Source organism: Ostrinia nubilalis, chromosome 4, assembly GCF_963855985.1.
Source record: "Ostrinia nubilalis chromosome 4, ilOstNubi1.1, whole genome shotgun sequence".
NCBI classification, from domain to species: Eukaryota; Metazoa; Arthropoda; class Insecta; order Lepidoptera; family Crambidae; genus Ostrinia; species Ostrinia nubilalis.
Genome location: NC_087091.1, coordinates 14,081,527 through 14,097,859, shown reverse-complemented (window position 1 = coordinate 14,097,859; position 16,333 = coordinate 14,081,527). Strand labels below are relative to the sequence as shown.

Genomic DNA, 16,333 nt, shown 5'->3' with positions numbered 1-16,333 from the left:
GCTATCGTTTTGTCTTCACAGTTTTCAACAATGGATTGGTGGCATAAACTACACAATTTATGGGATTAAACTTCACGAGGAGTTATTGTGATTCTTATAAATATTAGCGTAGAGTTAATAAAATAATGTCTAGCCCAAGTTTATTAATGTTTGTTTACAAATTATATCTTTGGTTCATTAAACACAGTTATCCTCGTAAATTGCGAACACGTTCGGTTAATCTTGCCCCAAACGGAACAGTATCTTTTGCCCATCTGGGTCATACTTGAAGGGGGAACAGAAAGCTATTTAACTAAGGCATTATCACTAAACTGGTATTGTTCTATATTTAGCAAAACCTACGTCTTATGTTTTTTGGCGCTTTTGTGATGGTCAATATAGTGTAATAGGTATGTGATCACAACTTGTTGAACTTGAACGGAAGTTTTTGGTTCAAAGGGCGTTTGGAGTGTGCTTCCATCCAACTGATGAATATTTCAACTTTTAATGTCAATTTGGTTGAAATTTTATAGATAAAGAACATCATTATGTTCTTTCGGAGACGATAGGCAACGGAAAGTAGTGCTATGCAATTCCATTGCTTCGTCAGCAGTGCCTTGCGCTGCCTACCTTTTATCGATAATGTAATTTCATGAGATAGGTTATGAAAGTTAATTTTGCAAATGTTGGTCACAAGGCGTGCACGTTGTTGTAACGTATTCGCTTTTAAAAGGCAGTATGGACCCACTGTACCCCATAACATTGTGTTAGAACCCGGAGATAATAAACCCAGCACACTAGCGCCATCGAGCGCTAATGGTACTATCAATTAAACGTGCTTGGAATCGCCGATTGGGTGCCCATTACTTCGACCTTCCTGTTTTTGTAGGAAGGTATGGGTGCCATTAATTTTATCATGATCCTATTTTTTTGCTATTAGTTTGCTATATTGTAGGTAAAAATGTAATTTTATTAGTCTAGCTAGAAGATACGTGAAAGTCCCTCTTAAAAAATTACATGTTTAAACTTCTTCTTCTTGGAATACAGAGTCAAGTGGAGGAAAATATAACAAAGATTGAATATCCTTTTATAACAAACAGAACCTACCAAAACCAAATGAATTTCTAAGTAAGTAGACTTTTTATTATGACAGAAAATTTAAACAAGACGCAAAGATGGTGACTTTTCTCTGTGAGAAGGCAGAACTGTAAATAACGTAAACGTCTGTAAAAATAGAATAAATTTTTAATATTATTCCTATAGGTACATATACGAGTACGTATAAGGATAACTTTAATAACCGTTGCTGTTAACGGCACTCGACTGCCATTTAAAGACAAATCGGCACTAAACATAACTGCAGATTACACTCTTGAGTACCTACGAAGCGATTAATTAAGCTTGAAACCTGTTAATACCGCTGCGGGGAAGGTGGAGGGAAGATACTGGAATCGTCAAGTAACAAGGACAGCCCTATGATCTGAGGCCGTAAACGTGCTGGATCGACGCAGGTTTCTATTTAGAATGATTCAGTAGGGCGACCAAGCTTACGGTAGTTGTAGGAATTTCGCCCCATTTGTTTTTACAGGTTTTAGTATGTGTAATATTTGGATCATGGAGTATAAGACTAAACTGATGATATTACTAGTATGTTGTTTACCTTCAATGCATTTCAAAAGAAGTGTTGTATTTTTTTTAATATTCAGAGAATTACCAATGTCGTCATAGCTCAGTTAGTACGGCAAGCGAAAGATCGTGGATTCAATCCTACCATTTAATTATAACAGGTCATGATTAACTTAAATAAATTCTAGAAAGACGTTCGATCGTTCGTTCGTTTCAGCCGAAAGACGTCCACTGCTGGACAAAGGCCTCCTCCAAGGATTTCCACAAAGACCGGTTCTGCGCCACTCGCATCCAGGCACCTACCGCGACCTTCACCAGATCGTCGGCCCACGCTACGTCTTCCGGCTCCAGGAAGACGTGTCTACTTTAAAATAGTTGCATACAACTGTTCATACAGCTATTCAATAACTTGTCTAACGACTAGATAAAATTGTCTTCAATATTCCTCAATTACTTCAATTATGGTGACCCCAACATCGAGTATTTTACTCCAACCAGTTTCCTATATGCGGCGCAACCGCAACGGGACGCATTTAATTCAGTTGAAATATTAATTGGGCGAATTAAAACTGAAATTACGGTTTAATTAAGGCATAATTGTTGGTGAAGGCGGCCGAATGCTTTGGTTTGGTTTATCACGTGTTAATAAGGTTACAATTCACACTTGTGTGTTGATTGTGCGTAGGTATCGTATCATGTTTGTTTTACTTTTTGATTGGACTATTCAAGCTACTGTGATTTGAAGAATTAATAAATGAAATAAAACACAGCTTGCTTTTGGCAACCGAAAATATTTTAGCTTTTTTTTATCGTAATCTCAGAATTTACGAATATTAAACTTATACTCTCTCTTATTACAACTACGAGTATGAATACCTATGTATTTTTTATTACATTGAAGAAACGACTCCGGCGCACAACGCGGTAAAGTGAAATCACATGAAAATATCGACCTCATCCTCAGTATCTGGCAAGAAAAAGACTCGTAGTGGGTTCAAGTCCTACCTGAAGCCATTAATTGTATATCAAGTATCCTACTATCCTACTAATATTATAAATGCGAAAGTCTGGATGTTTGTTACTCTTTCACGCAAAAACTACTGAACGGATTTTGATGAAACTTTACAGTATTATTGTTTATAACCCAGAATAACATAAAGGCTATAATTTATGACGATCTGTGACAAACGAAATTTCACGCGGGTGAAGCCGCGGGCAAAAGCTAGTTTATTCATATTTCATGATAGAAGGAACGTATTTCTAGTTATCCAGTAGCTAATATTAAACATGCAACGATATGAGATCGAGAAGTCCCGCAGTAACTTTTACGAACGCGTCTTGGGACTCGTTAAACGCAAATGGGAAATATATTGGTGCTTAAGTGATTATTACCTTGTGCGTCAAGACTTAAGGTGAATTTAAATAGGTTTAAAAGCCAGTAATAGACTCAGGTGGATAGGGTTGAGATAGTTTCTACACTTGCAGGCACTTTAGACTTTCTAACATCATTATTCAACTAGTTTTTGCTGCTAGACCTTTAAGCCTCCCAAGGAGCGCCATTTTTTCACCAAGCTATTTCTTAGGTCTACTTGAATTAATGTTGGTGCACAATAGTATGATGTTACGATGTGATAGAGTCCCATCATCATGCCTGTATTGTCTCTCTTAAAAACCTTTTGGGCGGATTTTAATCAAACACTATACGTTACCAAGCTATAATTTCCAAATAAGAACGGAATTATTAATACTTTCAGCAAATAAAGTCACTGGCGTCCCGGCGTCCGTAATTCATAGTTCCTTTATCTTAATCGTACTAACCGCCGAGTTACTACCATACATTTTATGAATTACTTAATTGTTATTTCACAAAAGCCCATTTAGGCACATTTTCATTCAACGATATGTATTTTTTAAGCTTTTATCGCCAACTGGGCAGACATTGTGTCGTACACTTACACCCTTCAACGTCGGACGCCCCGTGGGTAGATTAATGGTCCCTTGACACGAACATTGTATGAATTTTACGCGCATATAAGTTACTAGTAAAATAAATAATGTAATTTTTAACCGTAGTAATATTTTTGACAAGCAATTCAAAAACATTTTAGTGAAATATAAAGGCAATTAATTACGTAGAGTTACAACACTATTACGCGGCTATTTTAGGCTTCTAAAGTTTGTTACAGCATAAAACAAAGGGTTACCTTTTCTTTTAGTAGACTTGAATGATGACCTCCGTGGTTGTTCAAATCATTTCCACCTGAAACAATAAGATAAATATGAAGTTATGACACTTATAGCAGATGTAACTGACCATCGCTAATTAAAAGCAATTACCTAAATTATAGAGCTTGCACGGCATATAAAGCTATACAGGCATCTTATGATGTACTTATTTAGCAACAAAATTACTTATGTATCTTATAATGTGCTATGTTGTGTTACATCGATTAAACAAACTGTCAGCAAAAAAAGTTTCAGTATTTATTTTAATTATAACCTCTACCAAACATATTTCTTTTTTAATATCATGTTGCAGCACATTATTTACACCAGTATTTATATTAAAAAACAAACAAAAGCTCATCTTGACAAACGAGCTGCCCTGATAGCAGGGTCTAACGATGATGGTGGATTAATGACTGCTTAGCGCGGCCCACTTAATTATGCATATCTAAACGACTTGTTAACTTAATTAGATCGTGCATGTAAAGAACCGTGTTTATTGTTGGAAGAAAATTGAGGTTATTTATTTTTAATTAACTTTACATTGTTGGGATCTTGCTTTCTCTATAGGTACTTTAGTGTTAATTAAGACAGCTTGCTTTGAAGTTTGTTGAATGGCAATAGAAAATAACAAAAGTTATTGGGTTTTACAATGCAGTATATGATTTTTTTAAATAAATAAATTTTGGTGCTTGAATCAAAACAAAAACATAGGAGTGTGTTTGATGCAGCAAGCAGCTAAGATTTCAAAAGCACTTGCTTGATATAAATCACAGTCGGAAGAAACTTTATGGCTGTATCAATAAATTCTTAAGTTCTGTTTAAGGCGTCCGCCGCTCTAAATCTCAAAAACTACCGCAATGATTTATAGGAAACTTTAACGTGAATTGCGAGAACAAAATATTTAAAAAATTCATCGTACATAGAGGCTAAGTTGCACCACCAAACTTTGACCGTAACTATACCGGTGTCTTTTGTATGGTGTTTGACAGATTTTTGACGTTTGTTACAGTCAAATTAAGTGGTGTAACCCAGCCAGAGTCCACCACTACAAGATCACAACACCAAACACCACGAGTCTGCAAACGCACAGCGTTACAATTTCTTTTATAATTTTAGTTTCATCAATAGCCACACTACCAAAACGCAAAAATTAAGTACCTATGCTTCGTGACTATGTCAGGTAGTTAACGGCTATTGAAACAAGAAGTTTGGATAAAATCTTTCAGTAGTATTATATTATTTTTTCTTTGGAATAATTAATTATTATTGGATGCATTTCCAGTTCACAATTTCTTGTCAGTTTCAAAGAGCAGACTAAAGGCGTCCTTATCTCAAGATCCTCTTTGTTCGAGAAGGAAAGGATCCTAGTAAAAACCTTTGTCCAAGCCACCTGACGGCTCGTGGTGGAGAGCCCTCGAGTGCGTGTGCGCCTAGGGCGTGATGTGAAGAAATTATACCTCGCGTGTTATGGTAGCCTGGTATTTTGTAGCCGAAGTTATACTTTTGATTTGTTTTTGATTAATGGACTGTCTATAAAATCAAATGTAACGTAGGTAATTTGAGAGCTGAGAAATGTCTAAAAAAAGTAAAGCAAAGCAAAGTAAGCCCACGTACCACTATAAGGCACTGGCCTCAGTCCAGCTGAGCCACCCGCTCAGGCCATTAAAGATCTTTCGAGAATTAATATTCATTTTAAATTATGATCTTTTAACTCAAATGATTTAAGTTTTTTAAACATAACCATACGTCGCGCGAGTAATGCTAATTTATTCGCATATAATGAGATAATGTGCTACACTTAGTAGCATAAAAAACACAAAATAAACATGCTATAGCAACACCAATTTGAAGTACCCCGAGTCGAACGTAAAAAAATCCCTTGCAATTTGCCCCTTTCTTTTTACTTTTTATTAATTTTACCGCATTAAAAATCTGGTGACAACCATTAGAGGGCCTCGAGATAAGGGTGGCACTGAGCACTCTGTCGTGTGAAGGGCGTATGCCGGCGGCGTCTTGTCGCGAAAATGATATCTCTATCGTTATGGAGCCCTAGTTATTTGGTTTGCGTATTGAGTGAGATCTTTAGAGGCTATATTTGTAGCAATGTATAATAGAACAATGTTTGAATGCGTACAATAGATCCTATTCATAACCATCATCATTTCAGCCACAGTACTGTTGAACATAGACCTCCCCCAATGATTTCCAACTCGCCCGGTTGGTGGCAGCCTGCATCCAGCGCTCACCTAGATCCTATTCCTACCTGCCTCCTCTTAATTTATAAGAATTATACGTTATTATGACACGTAGATAAGTACAATGATGTGACGAGTGCTTTTAAACTTGCCAAAGTAAATGCATGACATTTATTATGAAACCATCCGAAATAATGAAACGTTTGAAGCATTCACGATTCACAATTTAGACAGGCTTCGGCGTAAGTGGTAAAGCGGCAGAATCATACAAAGCGTACACCTTGCAACCGAAGTGAAGCATTTGAGGCTCTATTTTGACGCTTCAGCACATAGACATAAGGATAACATTGTACCGTACTTCTGTTGTAGTGTATGCGACATGACAGTGCCATTACTATTGCAACGAATGCACAGCGTTCGCGAAACCGGCACTTTAATAACAATGCTCCTCTTGACAACGACGTGTTTGAAGTTCATTATAACATGGCACTCGCTGCATTTTGATTTTATTACTATTATATATTAGACAAAGACTAGATGATTTTTTATTTATGAGATTCATAGATGTGGGGATATATTAAGTTCAGTCTTCATAATATGAAAAGTAAACTTATACGAAGCAATTAAATTCTATTGTGGCTATAGTTATAAGATCTTTTATGACATTTAAATCGCAAAATTCAGGACTTTCCCTCACGAATTCTGAATTATTTATCCTCGAAGCCGGAACAAATTGAATGTGACTGGCAAATATCAATTTAATTTAAAGCGATTTCTTTTCCTTACACGATAAGATGATGAAATCGAGATTATCCGAATAAATGTATTTTTGTACATAAATCATAAGCTTCTTTTTTTGGATTAATCCAATCATACAATGACATGTGGTTTCACGTAGGTACATGAAACAAAAATGATATGCATACTTATAACATTTGTTAAATTATTCGTACATAATAACACATAGTAGAGGTGGTAAACCCAGTTCCATTGAAACCCGTTCTGAGTGGATCAAATGAATGGCGTGCGAGCCTAATTATAGAGCTACTCGAGAGCTTTTCACTCTAGATATACAGCCCAACCCGATCGCGGGAAAAAGCATGTATTAATTTGCAAACAAGACTAGTTATTAATTTGTTAGCAACTTCATTGAAATAGCTTCGTTGCTTGGTGTTTATCGCGCGTCAAAGACACATATTATTTCTTTTTCAATTTTATTGTGTCAAAAAAAGTTGTATAAAAAGTGTCTTGATTGATATCCAATTTACGTACCCTACATATCCTTAACCGCTGAATTGCCCATGTCAACTGGCATATGACAAGGCGTTTTATCGGCGTCATATTGACATGTTGACATGGGCAACTCAGCCTAACCAAAATTCATCATTATCGGTTCAGTTTTCTTAAAGAAACTTTGTGACGTTTCTATTATTGCTGTCTCTATACAAATAAATATTAGGCTGCTAGATTTTGCCAGCCAGAAAGCAAGGTTGGGCTTGACGCAAGGTATGATACTAGTAAAATTTTAAGTTTGTAACGAATCACGTGTGACCACTATGTGACAACTGACAAATCATAATGAAAACATAAAATCAAGTTCACACCTGCATTTTGACACATATGTCTTCTTTATAGATAGTCGCTAGGATGATATACGTACAACCTCAAATACCAGTCACTCGTAAATAGTCCCTTGTTACCTGCCCCTGCTCGCGGGAACCACAAGTATGTTCTAAGGATATTATTACTTGAGACCGACTCAGCCCACGGGAGCTCGTCACAGGTTTAACCAGATCTTAGGATGCTTGTATCAATTTGTCCCTTTGCTATTTCTACTCACCCTAGTTTAAAGTGGTTACGTTTATGGACTTGGTCAGGTTATAAACTAGCTAGATTATTACCGAGATGCTTACACGTAATTTAATGAAATAGTTGTTGTAAATGAAGTAACACACGATTTTCTGATAGGTCTGATCACAGGTCTGGTGGAAAGACTTTAGGAAGACATCTCTCCACCTTCCCATGGCCATTCCAAATGGACGAATCGCGGGAGATGTGCGCGTAACTGCGCCTGCTTTGGACGACTTGAAACCTTTTGGAGACTTTAGGAACAGAGAGTCATTAGTAGGAAAATAAGTAGACTGTTTAACAACAGATTAAACAACTCAACATAAATCCTGACTTTAGCAAGTGCACACTCAGCCAGTAAAAAACGTCATACTAATTGGATGGATTTATAACGAAACCATTTTATAGCACTTAAAAATTCGTTCGTAAAGTGTCGCGCCATCATAAAAAGAGTGAAGTATAAAACTGTGTACTCGTAAAATATTTTACGTCAGTTGCATTTCAACTCGGACCGTCCGATAGCGCTGAAATAATATTTGGCTAATGATTCCGTAAACGAAAATGTTTTTGAAGAGGAATTTTTAATAACCCTTGCAATTCAGCAGCTTTATTTATTTAAGATGCAAGTTTCTTTGAAGTCTGGATTTTAGCGAGGGACTTGATTAGTTGCATCCTAATAGAGTTTTTATATCACCACATTATATTTGACCACAATTACTGTTATGTCTTGATTGCAAACTAGTTGAGAATCAATGTTTACGATTTATTTTTAAGTAAGCTAACATGCAAGTGTTCTGAGGTAGCACTGTAAAGTTTTGGATATTTTCCAGTAAATCCGTACGCATTTAAATTCGTACGTTGACATTTAAAAATCGGCTTCCAAATCCAAATGTGCGCAAATCGTCTAAATCCTTTACCCGCGGCGTCTGCCGCGTGCCGCCTACCCTCGACGCGTGAGCGGCCTGACAAACGACGCTACTCGACCACCCTCAAAAGGAATACTACAATATCTCTCTCGAATGTGCTCCGCGGATGTACGTTCAACTCAATCGAGCCATTTTAGTTTCAATTGATCCGATAGTGTCTGGATAAAGTTGTCTCTTTTGGTGATTTTTGGATTGACTTTGTTTGGGTTTTGCTGGTATAATGTCTTTCTTTCCACTATTACTTATGTTTATATCAGAATTAGACCTATAAAATCAATAAGTGTTGTAAATGAACAAAAACTAGCGCAAAATAATAACTCCGTCCGATTTTGTTCTTGGGTATACATTTACAATCTATTACGACAATTTCAGAGTTAGATTTTTGACCTCAGTACGTAACTTAAATTTACAACCTAGCACTTTCAAGAGGAGCAAAACTTTCAAACTCTTAAGAGATTTAAAAAACGTCTCACGTGGAGTTTTCATAAAAGAAAATAGGTTTTCAATATGAAACTTGTTCTCGCTATGGAGACACTTTAGAGAACAGTTCTGTAACTTGGAAAATTTCTCGACTGGATCGAGAGGTGGTACCGATCAGCCATCTGCGCCGTACGGACTGAGGGATTCAGCAGCTTTGAAATTGAAACATTTCAATTCAATGATGATAGAATTTCAATATTACTCGTATCTGCACTGAGTGGAAAGTGAGCATGATTGGTTAGATTTAAAGAGGGAAATATAAAAAATAAGGTCGGTTTTGATACGAATGAACAAACACATAATTATGTCATAATAATAGTTAGGAAGGGATAATACAAACTCATCATTAGGAAAATATTAATTTTCCTAATGATGAGTTAGGTACAGGAAGATAGCCTTATTCATGTCCAAGAAAAAAAAAGCATAACCTGTTTGAAACAGCCGATCGAGTATAAGGTTCAATTCAATTCCTAGAAAAAAATACATTAACTTTTTAACGGAATATCTAAATATTCCAAATAAAAATATTTGCTGTCCAATTATTTTTCATGCTAATATCCGAGTACGGCCCTGAAAAAATTCAATATAAAATGAAATGAAAATCGTTTATTGGGAAAAACGTATGACATTGTACCCTGAATGCAGATTAGCTCAATTTCGTCCCAGAGACGCTCCGCTAGGGCTGTCAAATTTGCAAATTGTTTTTATTTAACGGTACAGTTGCTACAGTTAAAAAATCTATGATATCTTAAAAAAAAATATATTGTACAGTAATTCATAGCAATTGAATGACGTTTAGTTGAAATTCACGAATTCTCTGCTCAACTGTTTCCAAAGCTGAGCGGAGACGAGACGTGTAAACACGAATTTCTATTGGTTGCTTGACATGTCTTGTCACCGCTTTGGTGTGAAGCACCCCTTAGGCACGTGCGTGAGTGATAACGCTGCCGCGCTGTTCTAGCGCTAAAATATGCACGCGTCTGACTGACTCCAGACGTTAACGAGCGACGAGCAAAACGAGTTACACACAAAAGGCTGACGCTGCATTTTAAAATGGCGAAAAGACAACAGGTTTGAGGAAAGCTCAGTGCAAAAACGAATAGGTACGGTTGACAGCGCAAAAAATAACTTAAGTCATTGTAGAACTGAAGATAAACTTAACTAAACTTCAGATGTTAAAAAATTCTTGAGACCTAGTGTCTCTATATTTTTTAATGCAGAACAAGGCAGGTATATGACCGCAATCGCATCTGGATGTTATGTGAGATGCCTGATATTATAAAAGATGTCAATGTTTTGAAAATGAAGGTAAAGATTGTGTATCTATTAATGTACACAATACTATGGGTTTCTTAAGACACTCCCGTATGTTTATTTTATCTTGTAGATCTTTTCTTTAGACATAAGTCCTACAATACTTTACGATGGTGTCTACGTACAGGTTTACAACAGCAACCATGTCCCAGCACCATTTATCAAGTGCCATATTTTTTCCGACCGAAGGACAAGAAAACAACGCGGGAAACCTGTTTGATCGGAGCCAGGGAAGGCAATCACACCGGCCATTTAATTCTGCAAGAAGCCAACTATGCAATCCTGAGAATGTCTCCAAGCCAACTTAACGGTCGCACGTAAGGTGGGGTGTATTTCGAGAAGTTGTAACTATGGTTACGAGAAGGCTTTTTTTGGATGCAGCATTGTCTTCGAAACAAGAATATAAAAACAATCGTACCTGATACTGACATTATACTGAACTGAGTGATATTTGATTTCCCGAACACTATAATCCGGTCCTTTTCAAGGCTAGAGTGAACTTACCATCCTAGACTGCATCTCACTTAAAGTTGTTTTGCATAAAAAAAGATATTACATTTACCTATGAGTATGTATAGGTATGTGTCCCTAATTTCTCAATCTCTAATTTGAAATCTATTACTTCAGTATCTAAATGGAAACTATCAACTTTCAAATTACTCCTATACGTAGTGTTCTTAAAGATTGTTTTACCGTTAAAAGACATCTCCGCAAATTAACTTTCAAGTAATCTCTGCGAGCGATAAATCCTTGAGGTATCAATACCGTATAAGAGAGGTATTGCAGCCGTAAAACAGCATTAGGGTCTAATTTCACCCGCCCGCTGTTGGCTGTATAAGTTACCGTGCCAGACACTTTATTGGTAGCTAACAGCGACACCCGACTCTATGTTCCACGCAGCTCGAATATGTCCAAAGTTTGGATAAAATTTTTAGCTGTTCTCTCTCGCATTGCAATAAAGTTTTTATTATCTGTAGCGGTACGTGGTTTGCGTTATTTCTATTGGTGTCATTCAGTTTACGCGTGTATTATAAATATAAGACATGTTTTGAAGCAATTCATTTTCATCTACCCTTAGGCAGAAAGTAATAAAATAAGTACTGCTTAGAAAAACATAAGTTTTTCTTTGAGCTCTCACTTATTTTTCATAACAAGAACATCACATTTGAAATTCCTTAACTTTGCGTATATTCAATGTAAATATACAATTCGCAGCTTTCGAAGCTGGAAGTTTCCAGAACATTTCACCGAAGGGAAAATTTCCATGCCAATTAAAGGGATCATTAGAATATTAATGCTTCTACCTATAGTCAATAGGTACCGTGCACCAGCTGTTTCGTCTTAACTTGAAGATAATTGAGACAAACTTGATTTAAACTTTGATAACTTGAGCTTGTTCTACTCTAGGTAGTGGGTAGTGGGTACCAAAAATTGTGTCTGTTATGGCTGAAGTTGGGTTGGAGAACTAAACTTTGCTGGCTTATCTTAAGTCCCGAGCATAGCAAATGCTCGGCTTAATGTTCATATCTGCGTTTATGTCGACGCCATAAGGTTCGAAGTCGCATATTTCTTGTATGAACTGTACTAGCCAAGGTGTGTTCGGTCGGAGCAAGTTCAATTAAACACGAAGTCTAAAGCGTTGAGTCAACAAAGACTTGAAACAACAAAAAATCTATGCGATGAAATAACTGTACCGTATAGAGCCACACACTTTGTTTGGATTTGAGCTAATGAAGTTAGGGTTGGCAGCAGCGTTTCAAAAATAAATTTGTGTCAAAAATATTATAACAAATTCATCCTGTTTATTAAGATTAAATTGCCTACTCTCTTCAAATATGTCTCTACCTTTCTAACCAAACAGGATTTAATCATCGTACCTAACTTTTTTTAAGATGATGATATCTATCTATACTCAGCTCATCTATTCTTAGTACGTCTAATTGCTGTGGGAATTCTATGTAGAGTGTCTTTTTATTTTTAGCATTTTTAAATATTTTTTTGAGCCTTTAAAGCGTAATTTTTAAATTCCCACGCAGATGGAAGAGTCATTATTTTAAATAAAATTAGAATGAAATAATTTTTGCTGTAGTCATTTAAATTAAAAATGGTAACAACCCTAACTTATTCCGATGTGCACGCGCACGCGATATGTACACTTCACCTATCTCAAGCGAAGAGGCATAGATTCTTAGAAGTGATTTCACTCTTGCGCCTTCAACCTTCACGGGAGACGAATGCTATGTCATTAAATATGCTCTGATTACACGTGTTAAGTTAGTACACTTTGAGCTCATTAAGTACACATAACTGTGGGGGCATTTAGAGAATAAGAACTGGACCGTAAGTAATGATAGAGAAGAGAAACCAATATTTTAATATACTAAGGCGGCGACTTTCACAACTTTTATGATAAAACTCTGAAAACAGAGATAGTTTTACTTTTAAAGCTCTTTCAAATAATATATTTTGAACCAGGCGACAAACATTAGTTTGCAGGACTGCATAAGAACAATAATTATAATATGCCTACTGCGTTAGAATAAAAACGACTATGTCAGCTGTCTTGCAAACACAGGGCTGACGAGGACGACGTTGAGCAGGAGCTCAAAACCTTTTATTTGAAAGAGCCCTTACACTTTTAATGATAGATCGCCCGGAGTCCTGCCAGCAGGACTTAAAGTACTTCCGGTAGGACGCAAAATTAAAAGATCACAGTTTCGTAAGTATACATTGTACAAATTTCAAATTTACACGAAAAAATAGAGTGTTTCTCTCTCTTTCACCCAATAGTGCCCAAGATCGAAAAACGCGACTAACCGTTAGTCGGAGCCCGATGGCGCACGAGTATACACGGGGGCAACGCGTTCGCGCTCGCGCGACACATTTTGACGCGCCGGGCGTGGAGTCGGCAACATTTTGGCGATAATATTATAATGAATGTGAAGTATTCCAGCCTAATCAAACATTTATAATTTATTTCTTGTTTTTGTTTTTAATTTGTAAGTGATAGGTGTAATTTCTAATACAAAGTGACGTACTAAAGTAATTAATTTAAAGTTCCTTATTATAGTTCCTATTAGTTAAGTTGAAAGAAGATAAACAAGTTTATAATATATTAAGAAAAGTAAAATACTGGTTAAACAAAATGATTCTACGACATGACTTTTTATTTAATAAACACTAACCAAGTGTTTACTACTTGTGGTGAGGATGAGTTCAAATTTGAAGGTCACCGTACTGCTGGAAGGACCAGCAAGCAAACACGTACAAATTGCGTACTGCGGGCAGGACTTGCGATAATCTTCTGGCAGGACGTTTAGAACAAAAGACCAGTCCTTCCAGAAGAGCTTCCAGCAGGACAAAGCACCGGGCGATCTATCATTAATTAAAGAAATAGAACTTCACAGAATTCTTATTATGTTTACAATATAATTTTTAAGACAAAAAAACATATTAATTAATTTCATGAACGCGGCGAATTTCAGGAAATATTCGGAGTTTGTTTATCCTCGAGAGAAATATCTTCCCAAATTGCTTGCTATGTGAGGATTATTCTTATGACAGTTTAATTATAATAATGAAAACAAATAGATGCACACTTAATTATATTGACATAGCTATTCTAATTTGTCAAAGTGTACTCTGAATTTGGGCTTTCCGCCTTTTAATTTATTGAAAGGTAAAGATTCGGTTTTAATGTTCTATGAGATAAATAGATTTTTTCAAAGTACCTCCTACTTATTATGTACTTACTTACTATGGATATGAATTTGTTAGAGAAATTTTAATTAAAAACATCCGTCAAATAATATTTTAGGCCTAAGGGTCATTATAGGATAAAAGAAACGAGAATAATCTAAATACTTTAGTGTGGTTTAAGAATTATAGTTCTACCATTCAACACAAACTATTCTTAGGTTTGATGAACCGAGTTTTGAACGTGGTTCGTATACGAGCTTTTAAATTGTTTCCTAAAGAAAGCAAAGTCACAAATCCATCAACGTTCATCCAGTGTAAACCTTCCATCAACAGTTTAGCGAACCAACGGTCAGTCAACACCATCCCCAACGAAAGCATTAGTAGAACAAAAAGCGAAGGATAACAACGGCTCTATCGACCGGAGGGGTCGCCGGCCTATGATTGCCGGTATGTTAAAGCAAAGTCCCAAAACCAAAGTTAACAATGTAAAAGTTACATCAACAATTTAGAAGTGACCACCAACCCCCTTCCATCGGGGAACCAGAATCAGGTTAGCGTACCATCCCTATATTGTTGACATTCCACCAGCTCGCACTAAGCGCTTCGATGACTCTTTTATAATGCGAACAGCTAGGGGCTGGAATTCGCTGCCTGCTGCTGTCTTTCCCGAAGACTATAATCCGGGCCTTTTCAAGGCGAGAGTGAATAGGCACTTACAGGGCAGATATGTACCATAATAGACTGCATTCCACTTAACATCAGGTGCGATTGTGGTCAAATACCTGCCTTGTTATGCATAAAAAAAACCGTAGGTCAACACTATACCCAACGAAAGCATTAGTAGAACAAAAAGCGAAAGATAACAACGGCTCTATCGACCGGAGGGGTCGCCGGCCTATGATTACCGGAATGTTAAGAAGCAAAGTCACAAATCCATCCAAGTTAACAATGTAAAAGTTACATCAACAATTTAGTAGTGACCACCAACTCCCTTCCATTATCGGGGAACCAGACGCAGGTTAGCGTACCATCCCTATATTGTTGACATTCCACCAGCTCGCACTAAGCGTTTCGATGACTCTTTTATAATGCGAACAGCTAGGGGCTGGAATTCGCTGCCTGCTGCTGTCTTTCCCGAAGACTATAATCCGGGCCTTTTCAAGGCGAGAGTGAATAGGCGCTTACAGGGCAGATATGTACCATCCTAGACTGCATCCCACTTAACATCAGGTGCGATTGTGGTCAAATACCTGCCTTGTTATGCATAAAAAAACCATAGGTCAACACCATCCCCAACGAAAGCATTAGTAGAACAAAAAGCGAAAGATAACAACGGCTCTATCGACCGGAATGTTAAGAAGCAAAGTCACAAATCCAAAGTTAACAATGTAAAAGTTACGTCAACACTTCAACAGTTTAGTTCGCGCCAACAACCGGCGGTCAACACCATCCCCAACGAAAGCATTAGTGGAACAAAAAGCGAAGGATTAGTGGAACAAAAAGCGAAAGATAACAACGGCTCTATCGACCGGAGGGGTCGCCGGCCTATGATTGCCGGTATGACGTGTGGCATTTACAGTACGCCGCATTTTAAATGCAGTCTGTGCGACTTTAGATCGATTGGGTTACTGACCACGACTAACTTCGAGCTTGGGTCTAAACAAAGACCTTCCAAGTAGCTTGTTAATTCGTAAGATTATCTGTACGATTTTAAAGGATTGGATTTTGTTTTTCGTGATTAACTCCACTCTCATATATCTCTTTTGAGGGAAGTTGGACAAAATTAAATTGTCTGAAATACGCTGGGGAAATGTGGAGGCCTCTATTCACGTGCTAAAAGCTTACTTAGTTGATGTAAAATTATATTTCTGACAGTGCTCGTGGTCATCATTAAAGGTTTTGTGGTATTCTTTTAACCTCCTTAGGGTATAGGGTATAGGTGAACGTAGCATGTTTTTTTTAAGTTGTAGGCATTGACTCTACCCAAGCGGATATCAATAAGAAAATGTTGTAGAGTAGAACATACGTTGGGTTTCC

General features: G+C 37.0%; 1 long non-coding RNA gene across 1 annotated transcript in view; it reads right to left on the bottom strand.

The window, feature by feature from the left end:
• The window catches only part of LOC135071231 (uncharacterized), a 188,706-nt gene that overhangs the window by 2,865 nt on the left and 169,508 nt on the right, over nt 1-16,333 (bottom strand). The window contains exon 4 of the long non-coding RNA XR_010257226.1: nt 3,810-3,865. This is a non-coding gene — a long non-coding RNA (uncharacterized LOC135071231). The remainder of the gene's footprint in view (nt 1-3,809; nt 3,866-16,333) is intronic.